This window comes from Malania oleifera, chromosome 3 (genome assembly GCF_029873635.1).
Source record: "Malania oleifera isolate guangnan ecotype guangnan chromosome 3, ASM2987363v1, whole genome shotgun sequence".
Classification (NCBI taxonomy): domain Eukaryota; kingdom Viridiplantae; phylum Streptophyta; class Magnoliopsida; order Santalales; family Ximeniaceae; genus Malania; species Malania oleifera.
Genome location: NC_080419.1, coordinates 48,719,839 through 48,740,852, shown reverse-complemented (window position 1 = coordinate 48,740,852; position 21,014 = coordinate 48,719,839).

The following is a 21,014-nucleotide window of genomic DNA, read 5'->3' as shown; positions in this document are numbered from 1 at the left end:
TAACTGAAAATCTTAAAACACTTGACTAAAGAACTTGAACTATAAGAAAAGGCATAAAATGATTAAGTGCATAACTTAGGGGGAGCGTTTATCCTTCATATCTATATAAATTAAGATGCTTTCCTTATCTCATAACATTTATGTCCATATGCCTTAATGAATAACAATACTATAATAAACTCATAACTCTATCCACTATTGTTTATTGTTCATATTATATCTTGATGGATAGTGATTTGTAATTATCTAGTATCGTGAACTGTTATTGAATATATTGTTTGATAATACTAGATTGCATGGAACACCATCTGCAAGGCTGTTGCAAAAACTTATTTACTTGCATGCTTGTATAGAACGCCAACTGCATGACTGATGCAGTATATTGTGTATTACATACTGGTAGCAGATATAGGTTCTCGTGTGCCCTGAATTTAATTATAAATTGCTTAATTCAAACTATCAGGTACAAGTTTTATAGGAAAATATCTGATTTACAAACGACATGCTGCCAAAATTTTAACAGGAATTTTTCCAAAATAAAACCTTGTGCTAAAGATGATTATGATAAAATTAATATTAAAACATCTTTGAAAGGATGAGTGAAACCAAATAAAAAATTAAATTTCATCCTTACATAATCATCAAATAATTAGGGGAGCCCAGCTCCATCCCTATCAAAAGAACTTAAAGAATCCATATGCATCACTTTCATCCACTGAAATATTGAGGCTCTTTTGAAATCCCTGAACATTATATCTTGCTCTTAAAGCTTTGTGTTTTGATATGGAATGTTCGTGGGTTATGAACTCTATGGCATGCCTCAATATATATCTTCTTATGCATCCATGGTCTATAGGGACAACTATATTAATCAAGTGATAATATGCAATTGACAAATACTTAGTATAGTTGATTTTAAAACTTTGGATTGATGGCTTATACTACTAAACATAATGAAATTAATCTTTGGTTAGTATAAGTGGTTAAAGAATATAAGCACGTACTCAAATTGATAAGGGGAGCACCTGAAATTAAATTCCTATCTTGTTAAGCTCGCCAGTATTCTTGGCTTAGATCAATTTGTTATTCACTGTGGCATGTGTTTAAATGTGTTATTCTTATAGCAAATCACAAATTTGAAATATGTTGTTATTGCCACAGTCACTTGATTTGCATAAATTTCTGGTTATATTTCAGTTTGTGTGCTTAATTAACAAGCCAGAAAAATGTTTCTTGCTTACATAATCTTTTAATTTTTTTTGGCAAGCAACCCCGAACTCTATTTTGCAAACATCATAAGGGGGATACATATATATATATATATATATATATAGATATACATATTTATTGTAATACTTTACAGTAAGAACAAATTTCAAAATGAAAACATTTTCTCTTGCCTCATTATTACTATATACATATATGTTTTAAAGTCGCATATCTAGTTCGGTAACTTTACATGAAATTGCATGCGAACTAGTTAGACTATTTTTATGCTCAAACCTTCCATTTGGTATCATATGTCGTGTGCTTTTAACTCAAATCTTTCACGAGTCTTATGATATGATTTAAAATGCTATGGTTTGTGGATAATTCTGGTCTAATTACGTTTGTTATGTCATTTAATTCTTTAAATGACTAGTTATATAGTTTGTGTGTTTAATTGCTAAATCTAAATTCGTTTGTGCTATGAAATGCATGACTATCATATCATGATTGATAGTTAGATTTATGTTTTGATCATACTGGAACTGTTTGAGTAGTTGTGGATAAACTGTTAGGATTTATAAACTCAAACAAGTCATTATTTATACTAGACTTGTGCTGGAAAGTCCCATTTTCAAACGATACTCTGCCGAAATTTTTCCAAAAGTTCCCAAACTTATTGTGTATAACAATGCTTATTACCCATTGATATTGCCTTGAACTATCATTCTTATGGCCCTTTTTGCTGCTGCCAAAAGGGGGAGATGTAGGGGGAAAAATTGGGTTAACCTATTGGATTGGAATGAATTGAATTGAACTTATTATTTAAAAGTTTACATGCTGCACATTGTTAGGGGGAGCCTTCTAAGGCTACACCCATTTTTTGCATGGTGTATTTTCCATTATCAAAAAGGGGGAGATTGTTGACCTTATAGGTCATACCCTGTTTTGATCATGACAAATACTCTTGGTATTTGATGACTTTCGAGTTTGTGTGCAAGTATATAGCAAATCAACTAATGGCACATGAAGACTCAAAGTTTAAAGACCCTGAAGACTTCTTTCATGTTGTAATTCATTTTAATTCAATGAGGGTCTGTAATAGTAATTAGGAGAAACGGTCTATAATAATCTTTGCATGTCATGCATGTAGGTTTTGTAAGCTCAAAATGACCGTAGAATCACCATAGGGACCAAATGACCTTAGGGCACGGTCGACCGATGCCGAATTTTTTGGACTATCTCAAAACAGCCTCAGTAAGACCCTAGTATGACTTTAGGTCTCAACATTCACACACATATCATATAATATATAGGAGTGTTAAAATTACTTGGCAATGGGACACCAATTTAACCGCTTAGGCATAAGCTCGGTTGGGATTTAACTTGTATACAACTTAATGTGAAATCTTCTGTGGTGATCTGCAGTTGATTGTGGCTTTTGAAGTTATCTTTAGAATCTAATCCTTCTACCATTAGCAACTCTCTAGTACAAATTAATATCACCATTTTCTTCCTGATTCATTTTACATAAGATTCATGCTACCGAATAACGTCCAATCACCGATCATAGCTAACTAAAAAACTCCATTAGTATTGCATTTCGTACCAAAAATCAAGACACATGTGTATTGCATATTTGTCCAGCTACTAGAGTAAGATCAGAGTTGGCTTGAGTCAATATACTAGGACTTAGACTTGCCATAATTGCAATCTGTGTTCTTCATTGAGGATATTTTCCAACTATGTTTTGATATTAAATGTGTGCCACCATAGGTTAAAAGTTGAGCCTTAAACTGTTTAAAGCTCTAGAAACCAATTTGGTAGGAAAATGATACCTTACCTTGATTAAAAGTGTAAGCTTGTGCATTAGTTTGACATTGAAAAGAAATTAGATGATTAGAATTTTAGGGAATGTTTGGGAATTTATATAATTTTTACTCAAACGAATTACAAAGTTTGATGAGTATTTTGAAGAACTTTTATACATTTGATCTGACAGACAAATGATTATGCATCCTAGTATGAGATGTCCCAGCAGGCATGATCCTTAACGAGTATGAGTCATTATTGCAAGTTCTTTGGTTAAAGATGAGGCTAACCATTGGTGGTCATCTATTGATTATAGACCTAGTTGTTTGTTTTTAGAAGAAAATAGTATTCAGAAATCTAAATGGAATGAGGGTTTTATTTCTAACTAATAAGCTTTCATACTTGACGTCTTATGTGCTTAGGAAAGGATAGAATTTGGGCACATGTTTGGGGTTTGTAGTAGTAATGAAAGAAATATACGAGTTAACGAATCCCAAACTTCTTTACCCATAGGTGATGAATTTTTAGATATTCTTTCCAGATGACTTATCGAGGCTACCTTCAAGAGGAGATTGAATTTAATATTGATTGGGTGTTAGGAGCGGAGCCTATATCGATTGCTTCCTATAGAATGACATCAACTGAACTAAGGCAACTTATGGTGCAACTAGAAGAGTTCCTTAACAAGGAATTTGTTTGACCTAGTATATCTTTATAGGTTGCACCTGTGTTATTCACTAAGAGACATAATAGGGCCTTGAGGTTATGCATTAATCATTGGAAGTTGAATCACGTTACAGTAGGAATTGATATCGACATCCATGGATTGGGGGATTATTGGAATAACTGATAAATCTTAAAATTTTTGAAGATTGATTTGCAATTAAATTATCACTAGTTAAGATTTGAGAATTTCACATCTCAAAGACAGAATTGAGTACACAGTAAGGTCGCTATAAGTTTCTAGTATTACCAATTGGGGTTATCAATGTACCTCACATTTTCATAGATATAATGAATCAGGTCATTCAACCATACCTAGATCAGTTTATTATACTTTTTATGGATGATTTTTGGAGTATTCAAAGACTCAAGAAGAGCATGAACAATATTTGAGGTTAATCTTTCAAACATTATGAGAGCATCAGTTACGTGCTAAATAGGAAATGTGGGTTATGGACAACTAATACAAAATTTTTGGGTCATGTCATAATCGAAGGATAATTATCTATTGATGTTAATTATGTTAATTATCAGTTCTAATGGACTTGTTTAAAAGATTAATTCAAAACTTATTTGGTTAATGATGGATTTTACTTGGAGTTCTATTCAACAAATTTTGAGAACGAAATTTTTATAAGAAATGAAGAATGTAATGCCCCTAAAAATGATATGTTTGGAAATGTAAAAATAATAATAATAATAATAAATAAATAAAAATAAAAATAAAAATAAAATTTAAAAATAAATAAATTATTTAAGATTTAAAATTTAATTAAATAATAAATTAATTAATTAAATAATAAGAATTATGAATTAAGTAATATAATATATATATATATTTTAAAAGTTATTACTATTATATATATATACATATATATATATATATATATATGTAAAGGTTAAAAGTTATTATTATTATATTATTTAAATATACAAATGCTTACCTGAAGCTTCAAAGAAGTTTTAGGATTTCAGAATCTTGAAGAAGCAGAATGCCCCTCCCCCCTTCTACTTTCTCTCTCCTCGTCTCCTCTCCCTCTCTCCTCAATTTCTCGGTAAATATTTGGTCGATTGGAAATCGAAAATACCATTGGGTTCCTAGTTCCGCCACCGACATTTCTACCGGAACAAATTTGTCATAAGAGCAGCCTAAACACCATTCCTGAGGTAAGGTAATTTTTTCCTATTTTCTCAATTTCTCCTTAGATCTTCAGCCAAATCGACGATCGGTCACCACCACGGGGTCTTAATCATGATCGTCATCATTTTGGCTAGAATAAATTTTCAATTTGAGTTTCCTAAGCATCATTCCAAAGTAAGAGTGAGATTTAGGGAATTACGTAAATTAGTTATATTTGAGGGCATAATTATTTATTTGAAATTTATGGGTCTAGGAAATATTAAAATAATATTTTATTTAGGGTTGATTTAATGAAATTAGGGTTCTTGATTCAGGGCTCGAGTAAGCACCGCATGTGTAATTTCGGGACCCTACGGGCATAGTTCAAGAAACCAAGGTAATTTGATTATTTTGGAGTTTAATAATTTATTTAAATTATTGGGAGCCTAAAAAATGTTTTATGAAAATTATGTTGGAATTATGTTGAATGTTCTAGGGAAATGGAAATTGTAGATTTTGTACTGAAAATGTCACGGGCTCAAGCTTGAACTGTGTGGGCATCTTAGTAAGTCAGGTAAGGGAATAAATTAAGTCAAAATTTTCATGAAAATACTTATTATTTTACAGCATTTTATTTCAGAAATTATGTATGATATAAAATTATGTTTAGAAAAATTACTGCTGTTTATAAGGAATGTTTATATATATATATATATATATATATATATATATATATATATATTATTCAGGAAAATGGTTTAATTTGTGTGGCTTGGGTATAAAATCTTATAATTTATGTGATGGCAAAATGTTATGTTTTCGGAACCTTCATGCTATTATTGTTTTCGGGAAATGGTTAAAACAGTACATAAATTATATTTTTCCTAATTTATGTGAAACGACGCAAGGGCCGTAATTTATGTGAAATGGCGCAATGACCATAGTTTATATAAAATGGCGTAAGGGCCATTAATTTATATGATATGATATGAAATGTCGGCGCAAGGGCCATAATGAAAGATACGTTATTTTTATGAAAATATTATTATGTTAGATATTATGGTGAAACAGTTATATTCAGTATATGAAATACATTATATGATATCAGTACACGGATGACTTAGTTTAGTTCTGTTCAGCAACACGATGCCGTAGCTATATATGTATTCAGATTATGTTAGTGCTACCACATGTCGCAAGGAGCTGTGGGAGATTGGCAGTCGATGTGGTTTCAGTGCAGAGTTGTAGACATCCCCCTAGCAGTCCGAACTAGGGTAGGGCGGGCCCATTATACTTACAAACTTATATTGATCTAGCATGGTCGGCTAGCCAGTGCTAGATCCTGCCTTCGGGCCGCACAACCCAGTCATATGGGGGTAATACATGGCATCAGCTAGCTATCCATCTTGGGATTTATTTCACGTATTATACACTTGTATAAGATGATTTACACGTATAGAGATATAAGATGACATGTATGTTACTTTTAAATATGTTTATCAAAATTTGGAATAGTTTCCCAAGAGGGGGCGTGAATTGGATTCTTTTCGTTTTTAATATTTTTAATGCTTATGACACCAAAATAATAAAGTAATTAACTAACAATCACACTTCAAGATACTGAAATTTAAATTCAATAGCCAATCAACCAAATTAAACAATTCAACCAATCAAGCAAGAATTTTAGAATCTTTATCAGCTACCCTGTAGATAGTCTTAACCTTCTTTGAACAAAACCTTTGTATGCACTTCGCTTGATTAAGATTTCCGCAGATTAACTAACGTACTCCCTTTTGGGTTTCCACAAACGGTCAATCGAAACGTACTTTCTAAATATCAAGAGTCTTTCTTTGATTCTAACTTTAGATCCCACAATCTGCACTTTAAAACACACAACAACAGATTGTATAGAAAATAATAAATAAAAAAGAAAGAAAGACACAAGGTTTTTACGAGGTTCGGCTTCAACACAGCCTACGTCCTCGCCCTTGGCATAACACCGAAGGGTTCCACTATAGCAGTTCCATTACTGGGTTGAACAACACCTGTTTACAATCACTCCTTGGCTAAGGCTAGAGCCCACCTTCTCCAAACAATATATCCTTGTTTGATCAACGATCCAACAACCTAGAATTGGTCAAAATCTACAAGAGAAATAATCAGAAGATTGTGCACAAGAAAAGCTCACACAAAGAGCAGGTTAGTACAATTTAAAACTATGTACTTCAAAAGATAGATATCAAGAATGAAATACACTTTTGAAGCTTAACAAGAATTTCACCAAATTCCTTTTCTCTAGATGAGAAATCAGCAATCTAACTTTAGGAATTAATGAACAAGAATATCGGAATCACAGCACTTTCAGTTTGCAAGAGATGATCAAGATGAGGCTTTGAGAGCAAGAGAGCTTATGAGAGATTTTCAATGCTCGATATTTTTTGATTTACAAAAATCATGTATTTATAGGCTTTTAAACAAGTTTCCTTGTTGCTAAAGTTTCCTTAGATAATTTCTCAAGTTGTTAGAAAATTTGGAGCCCAAACAGCTATTATTTAAAATATTAAATTTTAAAAAATTTGCCTGTTGAACTATGTTCAGATAACTGAAGAGTCGAGTTTAGTTATCTAAAGTTCCTGAGACCCTTTAAAAAATGAACTGGACACAGGGTCAGATGACTAAAGATAGGGTTCAAACGACCAAAGAGTCGGGTTTAGATGACCAAATATACAAGTTCTGTCATCTGAACAGCTACAGCCTGTTTTTGTTTCTTCCTAGAAAATCTTCAAACGTCTGAGCTTATTCTTCAGACGTTTGAAGTAATTCTTCAGACATCTGAACATGAAGTTCAGTCATCTGAATAGACAAAAAGCTGCTGAAAAATATTTTCCATAAAAATTATTTGCTCTCTTAATCAAAACTTGTTTTAATAATCCTAAATAGGTTTTTAAGTTCTCATAATCTCTTGGAAAAGCTTCAAAACATATTTCAATCGATATTTAACTTTGAAATACTTACAATGGATTTCCTAATAACTTTATATGCCATGCTTGAGATCATTCTCATGCTTTTTGCTTTTGAAGTTCTTTGAATATGTGCTTGAACTTGCTTTATTTGCCAATGCTTTAGTTTTTCTTTGGATCACCTGTTAGTTTAACTTTCTTGATGTCCCAAACTTGATCCATACTTGATCTACACTTGATCCATACTTGATTTACACTTGATTCATACTTGATCTACACTTGATTTATAGTTGATCAACACTTGATTTCCTGAAACAAAAACTCAACATTTTCACATTAAAATATCCTTTGTTTGTTATCACCAAAACTGATTGAAAGACCTTATTAGGCCAACAATCACCCCCTTTTTGATGATGACAAACAAGGAGAAAATATAAAAGTTTTATGTGAAATAAAGTACTCCCCCTTACTATTAAAAGATTATATTTTAATCCTTCTACTAATAGCACATTATCTATAGTGAGTGAAGGTTCTTTACCAATTTTTCCGATGCCAATGATTTTACCTTTGGCATTGTCGCCAAAGGTGACATATCCCCCATCCTTTTGTTTTAATGTAGTGAACTTGGTCTTGTCATCGGTCAAGTGCCTTGAGCACCCGCTGTCCAAGTACCATATATCTGTTGACATTGTTGTCCTAAAGCAAACCTACAATGAATGATACTATGTCTTAGTTTTTGGAACCAAAATTCTTTTGACTTTCTTTGTTTTGTTGTTAGTTCCACTATTGGCTTTCCATTCTCCTTGAACTTTAACATACTTTCTTTTTAATGGGCAATTAAACATTACATGACCTTTAGTCTTGCATATATAGCAAGTGGTGTGTTCATATTTGTTGTTTGATGAAGTGTTAGCGTAGTACTTAGCTTCCTTAACAAAGTATCCCATGTATAAATTTTTGTTCCTTTTATTTGCTTTATCATTATAGCATATTCCTTCTTTGTTCCCATGAAGCCTTTGCTATCTAATCATCTTTTCAAAGTTTTCTTTACCTTTGGTAAAGTTATATATAATTTTTTCTTTATCCTCTACTGCCTTTTTAAGTTCATTTATTTCTAGATCCTTTTTATTCAAATTATCTTTATAAGTTTTACCTAACTCATGAGTTGCTATATTCATTTCTTCTTCCAACTTCTTAATACAAGAATTTTTTTCTTCTTCAATAGCTTTGAAAGATTCAAGTTGTTTCACTAGTTCTTTATTTTGATCTTTCAAAGTTATATTTCTCTTGGAGATTTTTATGAACCTTTTATGTAGTGAGAATAACTCAACTTGTAATTCCTTATAAGAAGGCAAACTATCACATGACTCATCACAAAACTCATTTTGAGATTCGGTTGAAGAGTAATAAGAATTTACCTCTTCGTCATTCGCCATGAAGCACATATTAGCCATCTCTTGTCCACTTGTTTCGTTTTCTGTTTCACTAGAGCTTGAGTCATCCCAAGTAGCCTTCATAGCTTCCTTCCTTTTCTTCTTGTCTTTCTTAAGCAACGGACAGTCCGGTTTGATATGCCCTGGTTTCTTGCAATGATAGCATATTGGTGGTTCATTCTTACCTTTATTTTCTCTCCTACTTATCTCTCCTTTTTCAGGTTTCTTTTTATTGAACTTTCTAGAAAACCTTTTATTCTTTCTGTAGAATTTGCCTAGTCTCTTAGTAATGAATGCTAATTCATCTTGATCTAAGTCACTTGTTTCAATTTCCTCTTCACTAGTGCTGTGACTAGATGCTTTTAGTGCTATGGATCTTTTATGCTTTGATTCAGGATTTCTTTCTTTTAAGGCCATTTCATAGGTAAGAAGTGAGCCTAAGTTCATCTAAAGAAGTAGTCTGGAGGTTTCTACCTTCTTTGATAGCTGTAGCCTTTGGTTCCCACATGGAGGGAAGACCTCTTAGAATTTTTCTGATCATTTCATAGGTAGTATAAGTTTTCCCTAAGGCGCTTAAGGAATTTATTATATCGGTAAATCTAGTGTACATACTTGATATTGTTTCATCAGAATTCATCTTGAATGCTTCATATTCGCCTGTTAACATGTCTATCCTATTGTCTCTAACATCAACTATTCCTTCATATGTTACTTCTAATTTGTCCCAAATCTCCTTAGCTGTTTTGCAAGCCACGACTCTGTTAAATTCATTACCATCTAATGCACAGTATAACACATTTATAGCGCTTGAATTTATTTGAAGCATTTTATAATCTAAGTCGGTCATATCTTTCTTTTCTTTTTGAATCTGTTTTCCATCAACTATCTTAGTGGGAATAAGATTTCCATCCATAACAACTTCCCATGCTTTCCAATCCATGTGTTAGAGATATATTTTCATTCTCTTTTTCCAAAAGGTCTAATTGTGTCCACAAAAAATTGGTGGACAGGTTAAGGATTGGCCTTCACCGAAGGGTGCTACTCCAATGTTTACCGTTTGATCTTTTTATAGTTTCTTGTTAGGAATTTCTATAACTTAACTCTGATACTAATTGAAATTTGGAATAGCTTCCCAAGAAGGGGGGTGAATTGGATTCTTTTTGTTTTTAATATTTTTTAATGCTTATGACACCAAAATAATAAAGTAATCAACTAACAATCACACTTCAAGATACTGAAATTTAAATTCACAAGCCAATCAACCAAATTAAACAATTCAACCAATCAAGCAAGAATTTTAGAATCTTTATCAGCTACCCTGTAGATATTCTCAACCTTCTTTGAACAAAACCTTTGTATGCACTTCTTTTGATTAAGATTTCCACAGATTAACCAACGTACTCCCTTTTGGGTTTCTGAAAACGGTCAATCAAAACGTACTTTCTAAATATCAAGAGTCTTCCTTTGATTCTAACTTCAGATCCCGCAATCTGCACTTTAAAACACACAACAACAGATTGTACAGAAAATAATAAGTAAAGAAGAAAGAAAGACACAAGGTTTTTACAAGGTTCGGCTTCAACATAGCCTATATCCTCGCCCTTGGCAAAACACCGAAGGGTTCCACTATAGCAGTTTTGTTTACCGAGTGGAACAACACTTGTTTACAATCACTCCTTGGCTAAGGCTAGAGCCTGACTACTCTAAACAGTATACCCTTGTTTGGTCAATGATCCAACAACCTGGAATCGTTCAAAATCTACAAGAGAAATAATCAAAAGATTGTGTACAAGAAACGCTCACACAAAGAGCAGGTTAGTATAATTTAAAACTATGTACTTCAAAAGATAGATATGAAGAATGAAATACACTTTTGAAGCTTAACAATAATTTCACCAAATTCCTTTTCTCTAGATGAGAAAACAGGAATCTAACTTCAGGAATTGATGAACAAGAATATCATAATCACAACACTTTCAGTTTGTAAGAGATGATCAAGATGAGGCTTTGAGAGCAAGATAGCTTATGAGAGATTTTCAATGCTTGGTATATTTTGATTTACAAAAACCATATATTTATAGGCTTTCAAACAAGTTTCCTTGTTGCTAAAGTTTCCTTAGAGAATTTCCTAAGTTGTTAGAAAATTTGGAGCCCAAACAGCTATTATTTAAAATATTAAATTTTAAAAAATTTGCCTCTTGAACTGTGTTCAGATGACTGAAGAGTCGAGTTCAGTCATCTGAAGTTCCCGAGACCCTTTAAAAATGAACTAGACACAGGGTCAGATAACCGAAGATATGGTTCAGACGACCAAAGAGTCGAATTCAGATGACCGAAGATACAAGTTCAGTAATCGGAACAGCTACTGCCTGTTTCTATTTCTTCCCAAAAAATTTTCAGACATCTAAAGTAATTCTTCAAACATCTGAACATGAAGTTCAGTCATCTGAACAAACAAAAAGCTGCTGAAAAATATTTTCCATAAAAATTATTTGCTTTCTTAATCAAAACTTGTTTTAATAATCCTAAATATGTTTTTAAGTCCTCATAATCTCTTGGAAAAGCTTCAAAACATATTTCAATCGATATTTAACTTTGAAATACTTACAATGGATTTCCTAATAACTTTATATGCCATGCTTGAGATCATTCTCATGCTTTTTGCTTTTGAAGTTCTTTGAATATGTGCTTGAACTTGATTTATTGGCCAATGCTTTAGTTTTTCTTTGGATCACTTGTTAGTTTAACTTTCTTGATGTCCCGCACTTGATCCATACTTGATCTACACTTGATCCATACTTGATCTACACTTGATTCATACTTGATCTACACTTGATTTATACTTGATCTACACTTGATTTCCTGAAAACTCAACCTTTCCACATTAAAATATCCTTTTTTTGTTATCACCAAAATTGATTGAAAGACCTTATTAGGCCAACAATTTATTTAGTAAATTATCAGATAGTTTTCATAGATACAATTTATATATAGTATATGCTTATGACACATGAAAATACCTATGTTATCACACACTGATATTAGTTTATTGCCCTTATTGAGAGGTGTCTCACCCCAGCTCTAAAACATTTTAGGGAATCCAGGTAGAGGACCGGATAGAGGTCTGCAGCGTTAGTGGTCGCCCGATCTACTCTGCCAAAAGGGTAAGTCGTATGCTACGGTCAGATGGGTTTTTGCGTAGTGACCCTATAGAACTTTATGATTATTTTGGGATGTGTGTATATTAATATGATGGGTTTGTAAAACTTTGGTTGTAACGATCTACTTATCTTAATATAAAATGAAACATACTAAATAAAATGGTCAACCCGAACCCGTGAGTATCGGAGACACTTGTCAAACACAGCAGAAACCTAAGCAGCAGTAAATTTAAATCACATTTTCATAACCATAAAATCCAAACACTAGAGTTAACTACATTACCAAATACTTGTGTTTATATACAATCTCCCAAAAATACCAAAATAAACCTAGGATCTCATGACAAAAATCTCTTGATCCTAGGTCAGAACTTACCCTTCTAGCAGGGAAGCTCAACTCACTCAACGGTGGCCCTGACTTGCACGTCCCTCCGGGTTTCCTGAAAAATCATTTAATATGCGGGGTGAGACACCTCTCAGTAAGGGTAGATAAATTAAAATTAGCTGTGTGGCAACATGAATACTTAATATTGTATTACATATACCATACATTTCACATACTAAAAACAAAAATCATAATATAATTAAATAAACATATAATTTCATACTTTCAAGTGATCATACTAATAATGTGTTATCTGATATAATCTATAATACTAAAAACTGCCCAGGATGTATAGCTAACTGATGTCATGTATTACCCCTTATGACGGGTTGTGTAGCCCGAAGGCGGGACCTGACAATGGCTGACCGACCACTGTCGTGTCAAAAATGTTTGTAAGTACGATGGGCCCGCCACACCCTAGTCTGGACTGCCAGGTGGATGTCTACACTCTACATTGAAAGTCACATCAACTATCCATCTCCCACCCCCTCGTGGGGTGGTTAGCACCAATATGATCATAAATATCTGATCTATAAGCTATGGTATCGTGCTTCTAAAGCTGAACTAAACTAATATCCGGGTACTGATAACATATAGTACATAAACATATATTGTTTATCACAAATCAACTAATAGCATTTTCTGAATCTTACATCAACATAATAATTACGGCCTTGCGCCAAAAAAATGAATAAATATGGCCTCGCGCCAAATAACATGAATAAATACGGCCTCGTGCCGAATAACATGAGTAAATACGGCCTCGCGCCGAATAACATGAGTAAATACAGTCTCCCGCCAATCATCAATTACGGCCTTGCGCTAAACATATCATATATTTCGAAATCATAATTTACTGTGTTTATCATGTTATTCCTGAAAATATCTATCAACATGCTTTTTATTGTAAATCTAACTTAACATGGTATAATATATACATAAAATAATATTCATGCCACACGAATTAAATGAAACCATAAATTCCATTCTGAAAACACATTTCTTGTACAATTGCAGTATTTTCCCAAACTTACATTTTCTCAATTATTCTCATATATAGTCACATGCTTTCTGAAAATTATTCTACTATTAAATAATAATAATTTCAACGAAAGGTAACTGTTTTAATTTATCCCCTTACCTAGCAACTGAAAAGCCCCTCTATAATACTGGTCTTACACCCGTAGGAAACCTTAAGCAGTACCCTGAAAATGATAATTCCCAGAACTAAACTTCAGTATTTATTCGAGTACATCATTTCCTTCAACTGTGGAAGACCATATTTCGAATAAAAAGCATTACCTCAACTCAGGGATGAATTCCAACTTACTTCCGCCAATGATCCGCTCCTGTAGATTTGGACAGAACTTCCCCAAGAGTGTCGTGGTGGCCTTAGATCGTTGATCCGGCGAACGATAGAGCCGAAATCGAAATAGAGGAGAGAGAAACCGTAGGGAGAGAGAGAGAGTGATTTCTATTTTTCTGCTTTAAAAATCCGAATTTCAGCTATTTATAGGGCCGAATTGGTTGTCGAGACACATCACCTCGTTGACAAGTCCTGTAGAAAGTTCATCAACGAACCTGCACCCTCGTCGACGAATTTCATACTTCCAAAAATCCTCTTTTAGTATTTTCTCATTGACGAAACTTGGTTTCGTCGACGAGACCCTCTTATACCTTCATCGACGAATCCCCTGTGTTCGTCGACGAGGACTTGATGAATTTCCTCAGTTATTACTCTCAAAATGCAATGTTGTAGACAAACGCGAAGTCTGCTGCCTTTTTCTATTTCTGTTTCCATTTCCCTTCCTCTTTATTTAAATACCATTTTTATTATTCAGGTCATTACACTGGTATTGTATTTGGACGGTTGGTTTGTTATGTATATGATATATGTTTTCCGCTGCTAGGGTGTCAATGATATATGACAAGTTTATTCCCTAGTACCCATGGGTCTAGGTGGATTATGTTAATGGTTATCATGATTATTGGCATGCTATTATGTAGAAAAAAAATATATGGTAAATTAGGCAAGTTGTTACATGATTAGCACCACTCATGAGACAACAAGAGACGGGCACTACTCGATAAACAATTGGCCTATCTAATGAGCACCGCTTTTGAGACCTAAAAATGCCCATTTGATGAACCTTGCTCATAAGGCAGCAACAGACGAACACTATAGGGCAAAGTACAGGCCCATCTGATGAGCACCGCTAATAAGGCCCAAAAATGTCCATTTGATGAGCATTGCTTATGAGACAACAAAAAATGGACACTACTCAGCAAAGTATAAACCCATATGATGAGCCCCACTTACAAGACCCAAAGATGCCCATTTGATGAATTAATTTGAATCTTCTGATAGTAAAAGGACTTATAGTAAATGCAATATACTCTCGAGTCAAAAAGGTAACTCTAAGACTTGAGTGTAAGGGGTAGCTGACATAACCTAAAAGGGACCTAGATATTAAATTTAGCATTAACCTACGTAAGATAAAAAAAATGAAAAGACATTGAGGAATTAATGAAAATGAGGTAACGTCCATTAATTAAAGTAAGGGGTTAGCACAAAAATCTTTACTCCCTAATAACATATCTGAGATGTAACCCTTGCAATCCATTAGAAGTCAATAGGGAAGTATCCTAAATGTCTATAAAAAGGAGCTCCTAAGGAAGGTAAGACATCTCATCTCATTCTCACTAAGTTCTTTACTGTTGCGATCATATATTTCTTCTAGATCCCTTGCCTTAAGCATCAAACTATTCCCCCAAAGTTCACCCCAAGTCCTACAAGTCATTTTTCTTTCATTCTTGGTAGGTGATCGAAGTTGTGATTGATCCAAATTCTTTTGGACAAATTTTGGCAGCAACTATATATAATATATAGTCTTAATTGACAAATTTATGACAAATGAACTTTCTTGCAAACCAAGTTATGGGTAGGAAAAGTTGTTTTGGAAATGTTCTCAGCGCATGTTAGCACCAATGAACTTTTTTGCACTGTTTTGGACTCTTTATATTGAATGTCAAGTTTTTTCTTCTCATTCTTTTAGATTGTGATTTTTTTTTTTATATTGCTTCCAGTTGTGATGCTTTGATTGTGAAATGAAGTATGAGAATGAAAGTAGTAAAAAGAGTAAATCGTTCAAATTCTCTTATATTGATATTAAGAAGATGACATAGTCATCTAATGGTGAACATCAAATATGTAATGTAATTAAGTGGAGAGGTTTATTCAAAGATTCAAGTATCCATAAATCTAAGCTTAGATTTTTCAAACCAGTTGTTTTAGAAGGAAAAATTATTTTTGATCTACCTAAGGAGATTTTCGATCTTGGAGGAGATAAATGGAATGGTTCCTTGTTGGGACAATTCTTATGAAAACTTGTCATGGAAAAAATATGTAAGAATGCAAGTGAAGTGGAAATTTCTCTCTTGCTTTGAATGCATATATTTTCAAATTCACGAAGAAAGAAGAACTAGCTTGGATTCTTGAGAATGGTCAATAATTCAATTTTCTATTGGAGAGGAATCCGATAAGGGAACTCACAAAATTACAATTGGTGAAAATTCCTACTTGGATAAAAAAAATTGGAATATTCCATTAATTTACTGGACTATTAAAGTTTTAAGTTGTATAAGGAGTGTTGTTGGAAAGCCATTGCAATTGGATTCAAGAACTAGACCAATGAGAATTTTATATTATGCTAGAATTTGTGTTGAAGTTGACATGAGGAAGGAACTTCCATACTACATTGAATTGAAATTACCTAATGGCAGAGAATTGATGATCAATGTGGAATTTCTTGGAAGCCTGTGAAACGTTCCAAGTGTTCGATCTTTGGTCACACTAAAAAGTATTGCAAGAAGATGGCTATAAGGAAACCTAAAGGTCAATAGTAAAGACAAACCTGAATGCAGCAAAAGGAAAATAAATTTGCACTCAAGAGATCAAGTTATTCGATTCCTTTGAAATTTTGGAAGGAAAAGGAGTAGAAGCTAAGAACAACAAAGTGAATACTGGTAATCAAAAATCCACTATTAGAAGATAGGTGAAGGTCTCAAAAAGTCTACTATAGGTAGTATCATGACTGATCACTCTTCAATGCAAATAGTTTTTGTTAGTGTATTTTAATATTATTATTTTATCTTGGAAAAGAAGATATATATTATTATTTTATCTTGCAAAAGAATATGTATATTATTATTTTATCTTGGAAAAATGAAGATATATCTTGGATTGGGTTATGGTAATTTATTCATATATCTCTTAAATGCACAAGGTTAATTAGATAAATGTACCTTGAATTTATGGTTGTATCTACTTAATATATACATAACTTATTTATTTAGTACATGGAAGATGAAAGGTCATTTTGTACCTATAAGTAGACTCTTGAGGCATTAGCACAAGATAAACCAATTATCTTTATTCTCATCTTATAATTCTTATCTTGAATCTAGAGAGTTTGACAAGTAAAGAAATGTGTTTTTTTTGTGGACTCCTATGTTTGTACATAGTTGGAGAGAGTCATACAATTCAAATTAGGCGGTTGTATCCTAGGGGAGACAAGTCTTGAAGAAATCTGCTGCACGGGTTCGTGGGCTAAGCCAATAAATCGCAGAGGGCTTGAATCTCCTTAAAGAGAGCGAGATATTCGTGCCTCAGCCTATTTGTAAATCGTAATTTATTTTTTATTTTTTATTTGTAAATTTATCATTTTATATTATTAGTATTTCTAACAATTTTAAGGAGATTCAAAGTATAGAGCCTACAGTGTAACAACCTGCTATTTATTTTCTAGTTCTGATTTATATTTTTTTTATATACTATAACTTTTATAATGCTCTGATACCAAACTAAATTGAACACAACCATCAACCTAAGTAGCGAGAAGCAGAATTCAAATAAATATAGCCATATATAATTATATACAATACCAGAGTGCTAAAATGTTTCCCAAAATATACATATATGACTGTTTCTCAAAATACCCTCAACTGGCTAGGCCTATACAAAAATACTCCCAAAAATACTCACTCTACTATCAGGGCAATACTAAGGTCCCTCTATCTACGAGCCAGATCTGCTCACCTACCTGGATCACCTGAAAAATGTTAAAGTAATGTGATGAGCCAATGCTCAGTAAGAAGAAATATGATATCGCTAGTGTGTGGCAAATGAGTTACAATATTAAGAAGATTTGTTTCTATATAAACAAATATAACTGAATCTGAAAAATATAGTACAAATAATATAACAACCACCATCCCATGTTGCTTAACATAACTGTATTTTTAGGTTTCTATACATAATATTTCTACTATACATAAGTACGCCCTCTGTTATTGTAAAACTGTATATACATATAATAGCTGAAAACTTCCCTGGAAGGCTGTATGTCATGATTTAGCCCCTCATGACAGGGTTGTATGCCCCGAAGGTGGGATCTACCTTAGCTGGACGACCAGGAATAAACCACTATACTCCATCAGTCTAATCAGCCCTCCTCAACCCATATAAGATGGGGAGTCTGTCCGCTCTTAGGCATTTGATCGACTTACATACCACGTATTATCTGAATAGGTGGTTGCACTCTATACTGAATATCTATATATAGCAACGGTACCGTGCTCTGTTGTCCGATCCATCAGGGTCTGATACTAAATAATACATTACTATAGACAATCTATCTGTTTTACCATGATTTTATAATATCTGTATTAACAATTACGCTGTGATAAACTGTATATGTATAAACTGTATTTCTGAAATAAACTGTAAAACTGTATGTCATGGTACTGAAAACTGTTTAATCATGGTATTCTGTAATTTCTGAAAAATATATTCACTGTCTATATATTCTGTAAAACATAACTCTGAAAAATACTGTAAAGCATGTCTCTGTACTATATCTATATTCTCAAGCCACACAATGATTTAAAACATATAATACATAATTGATAAATTATATAAATTTATGCTGTGAATAATAATCTGGTAAAATATACATTTCGTACTAAAAATCATTCTAAAATTGCCTAGCATAGCATATTCCCCTTACCTGATTTCTGCTAAAATCTCCCTACTATGAAGGGTCCTACACCTGCAGGGTTCTCCACTCAACACCCTCAAAACCATAAATCCCAAAACAAAATATTATTATTTCTACGTCTACTACATTTCCTACAACTGCTACTAAACCAAATTTTGCTTAAAAGACTTTACCCTAAATTTGGGATGAAATCCAACTTCGTCCCACCGACGATTCGCTCCAGCAGATTTGGAGAGAACTTCCCCAAGAGCGTCGTGGTGGCCTCAGATCGTCAATCCGGTGAATGACGGGGCCGAAATCGAAGAGAGATGGAGGTGGAGCCGTAGGAGAGAGAGAGAGAGAGAGAGAGAGAGAGAGAGAGAGAGAGAGAGAGGAAGAGAATTTCTGTAAATTTCTACGTAAAAATCCAACTTTCAGCTATTTATAGAGCCGGATTCGTCGACGAGACACGTTACCTCATCAACGAGTCCTGTAGAAAGTTCGTCGACGAACCTACACCCTCGTCGATGAATTTCAAACTTCCAAAAATCCTCTATCGGTATCTTCTTGTCGACGAAACTTGTCTTCGTCGACGAAACCCTCTTGTACCCTCGTCGATGAATCCCCTGTGTTCGTTGACGAAGTCGACTGGCTCCTTCTGTTACTATTTCCATTTCTATCATTCTTTATTATTTAAATACCCATATTCTTCGGGTCGTTATATACAGCCCTTGAAAAACTGAGTGAAAATGGTGGAGATCGCTACAAGCCTTTTCGATTTATAGGAGCTCACTTCATAATACGGAAAGACAAAAAGGTTTTACATAATAAGTATGACACCAAGGAGGAAAAAGGTAAGATGTAATTCTACAAGAAAATGGTAATACCAATAACGGTAATACTACAAAGGTAAATTTTATTGCTTCCAAACATAATACTTTGCCTAAAGATCTTTTTCCTAAAAACCCTCGATTAAAGCCTAAGAGGAGAAATATGCAAACTAACAGTAGACCTCAAAAAATGAATAGGGGCAACCATAATCAAAAGAATTTAAACCAAGGACCCCCTTACAAGCAAAATTACAATGTTTGTTATGTTTGTGGCAAAAGTGGGCATATTGCTTGAATTTGCAAATTTAAAAAATGTGGGTCTTTTCCTCAATCTAATATAGTTGAGGAACCTTTTTGTGGCAATGCTTATTGATTTAAATATGGTCCACAATATTAAGGGGTGGTGGGCAGACTCAGGTGCTAATAGGCATGTCTGTTATGATAAATATTGGTTTAACGTGTACACTCCTTTTAGAGGAACCAAAAACTATGCTAAAAAAATAATATTTTGAAATTTAGTGCATGCTAGGTTCATAAATTAAATTTCATGTTGTTTTAATTTCGTCACAAAATCTCAAAAATCTTAGGAAACCGAATCTAAACCATGTTCAGTAAACTTTTATTTTCTTAATTTCTTTTGGGATTACACAAAATTTGGAATTAAACTGCATTCCTTGAGGAGACGATTTGGCCCTTGGGCTAATTATTATACGACTGAACTCCTATACTTGGAATAGCTTCCGAGCTGCTCATTTTTAGAGTGAGTCATTCTCCTCTCCCTCGGACTGGGACTTTAGAGAGATCGCCAAAAAAGATCTCCCCATGAACTGTCTCATCAAATTCAATGAATAGATTCTTTTTGCCAGTCATATGGTTGCTAGCTCCAGAGTTGAGGTACCAAACACTTTGGCCCTGGGTTGAGCTATGCACCATTAGCATCAACAACTCTCTAGGTAGCATCTTCAATTTCGGCAAGGTTAGCCTCCTCGCTAACCTTTTCTTGTTGTCATCCCCAACACTCGTTGCTATAGTGGCCAAACTTATGGTAGTTATAGCACTCAATGTTTCTTTTATTAATGTTCTGATAGTTGTTGTAACCGCCACCTCTTCTTCCACGTCCTCGTCCTCGTGGGACGTTGTTCTGTTGTCCATGTCCTCCTTGTCTGTCTCGACCTCCTCTTCTGGATTTAGTATATCCAGATCCTCTTCTGCGAGATCCTCGACCTCGCGTTCGTCCTCGGTGTGACGTACCCCTTTGCTCATGTCTCCCATAAGTCAAAGATAGTTTTGACTGTAGAACTTGTTCCAGTGACTTGCCGTCACTTCTTTTGTTCACCTTCTACTCG